Source organism: Montipora capricornis, chromosome 12 (genome assembly GCF_036669925.1).
Source record: "Montipora capricornis isolate CH-2021 chromosome 12, ASM3666992v2, whole genome shotgun sequence".
NCBI lineage: Eukaryota > Metazoa > Cnidaria > Anthozoa > Scleractinia > Acroporidae > Montipora > Montipora capricornis.
Genome location: NC_090894.1, coordinates 32469528 through 32472437, shown reverse-complemented (window position 1 = coordinate 32472437; position 2910 = coordinate 32469528).

Here is a 2910-nt window from a genome sequence, read left to right as displayed (position 1 = left end):
AATCACTAGACTACCATATCACTAACTGCGAGGTTGTCATTTTTTATTAATGTCAATAATTTTTTCTTCCAAAAGTGCCGCTCTAAACGTGTATTAACACCCGCTAAGAAGCAAGCTTACACTGTGAGAAATGTCGGTCACCAAACTTCAACAGAAAGCTAACCATTTTAAAATCAAGCTTTAGACTTAACCATATATCAGCAATGATTTTCTATATAGTTGGTCTTTAGTGGTGAAGTGGATAAAAACAATTCCTTCAAAGTAGGTGCTCCGGGTTCAAATCCTGTCCAAGTGCTGCTGTTACTTTTTTTCTTTTTATTTGCAACCACAAGTCCTGGAACAGAGTAATCTAACTGAGGGATTATACTTCATTTGGAACAAACTGACACTGAGGGATAACCCTTCATTTGGGGAGGATCGTGTTGATCAATTTACACTTGTATTAGGGTATGGGGCCTATCTCGCACCAATCCCGCCCTGCGTTCAAAATGGCAGACTTGCGTTTGAAACATTTAGCCTTTAAACAAGTCTTTGCTGCGAAAAAATGCCTGGCCTGCACGCTATTCAGCTTATAGATTTAAAATCCCTATCCTTGTGTATTAAACTTTCATTAAACCTTTATTACAACATCATTAGATGTTATTCCTGTTTTTATGGTTGAACTGGAACGAGCATGAAGATAAAGCATCCAATCACATTATCCTGAATTTGCTGATTAATGTAGCACAACCGCGAAAGTTCGAAGATGCACTAACAAAAATGTGCTTTTGATGCTAAAGATTAAACCGCTCCTGGACCTTCTCGGCAACCATTTTAGCAATGGCCAAAGACGAGGTTGCCCCGGGAGATGGAGCATTTCTAACATGCAGCACTCGGCTTCCGATATCCCCTGCACCTCCGTCGAACAAAAAGTCTTCCACTAAATTCCCTTCAAGGTCCATGGCCTTTGCACGAACACCTGCAGGGCCCCTGATTGGTTGATAAAAACATGCAGAATCGTAAGTAAATGGAGCCAAGAGAAAATAAAAGGGGAAGAGAGGGTATTCCACATACATGACCTTTTCCATAGGTCACTTTTGTTATATGTCTCAAGTTATTTTTAGATCGACTCGCAAGCTGTACATATCCCGTGGGGATTAGGTAGCAACCAATCATATGGCAGGATTCTGTTGTGTGAGCCTGGGCTATCCACGATTTATTGTTTTCATCGCCTGTCACTCGTCAAAAAAAGACATTTGAATGGTTTCGTTTGTGTTGTTTTTGTCATTCGCACGCGCCTTATTATGAAATCGATACGATTCTCAGTCAATGCAGGAAGAAGCCAAAATACTAGAAAATGGCGTAAATAGTGGAATAATAAACCCCTTATTCAAAGGTTTAACATATAATACGTGCGGACGTTTTGCTCGTTGCTCGTACTATGCAACTCGCAGAATACCCACATGTTAAACCATTCAATAAGGTGTGTGTATTTCTGCGCAAGTCAGTGATGTTTATGTTGTTGTGCATTTCTGAACATCAGCGGACACCCTGGAGAACCAGCTCCAGATGTGCGCGTCACCGCTAATTTGACGCACGCGGATTTTGATAAGCGTCTCTACGTGTCCCGTTAAGTCTAAGAGTCAACAAATTACTATCTATTTACAACAATCCAAAAAGAATGCTTACCGGACAAAAGGTATGATATATTGATTGTTCGGTTCGACAAATCAAGGTCGATTCTTTCTCCGTTTTAAAGATACGATAAAGGACATTCTTAAGCGTGGTCCTTAAATCATAGAAGGACAACGTTAACAATCGTAGTGCCTGGCGGAAACTGGCAGCAGTCTAGGTGTGTAAGGTTAGGGTTAGGGGTAGAGGGTCACTTTGTCAGACCGGAGAGCAAGTTGGCATTCCCACTTTCACAGAGCAGATGTTCAATTCATAGCGTGCACATCCACACCACCGGAAATATTATCCAATACTCATCGTGAACAGCTTATTTTACGTTTCTATTACCTCTCTACATCCTGGACCTTAAGACTAGGAATGTATCTTTGTAGTTGCTTGACTTGAGCTGATATGAAAATTCCTCTGTAATATTCCCCAACTCCAAACGTAAAATACTAGAACATCAGCTTTCTTAGCCCGCTGAAACAATCAGTAAAAAGTCATTCAAGTCCTCCCGTAACCACTGTTACGATCATTAATCTTAACTTAAACTGAGTTCATGTTTTCATCAGAGTTAGGCAGCCGCATTTCCGACGACTTTTCCATTCATGTACAAGATCGGGGACAGAGTCGGAAATTATGTCTTTCAAATAATGTATGATGTGCGAGTATGATTTACCACAAAGATGGCCTTTCGACAAAGCAACATACCGATATCCCAATGCATCTATCAAGTCTGAGAAGTTTACATCTGTGAGTTTGTATCCTTCCCTTGCAAAAGCCAATACTGCATTGGGGCCAAGCCAAACGCTGCCATCAATACGCGGGGTGAAATGGACCCCAAGAAAAGGAAAGTTAGGGTCTGGAACCTAGCATGAGGAGAAGCAACGCAAGTAATTTACAAATCAGGAGATTCCTTGGTAACAGAAGCTAATATAATGTTTCGTCCAAGGGCCAGCTGTTACCAGAAAGAGGGGCAAGAATTAAATGTCTGTTTCCTCAGTGTAGTTTAACCGAAACCGTGTCTGAAATATGTTTTAAAACGCTACGACAATCGTAAGTCATGTCTTATGGCCTGTCGTGAGCTTGTCGCATGCGACAAAAATCGCACCGTGTAAATCGGCCCTAAAAGCTGACGTTTCGAGCGTTAGCCCTTCGTCAGAGCGAATCGAGGAATTGTGGGTTACGTGTAGTTTTTATAGTAGAGTAGGAGCTACGCTATTGGTGGTAACATGGCAACGTGAAAATAGGAATATATTA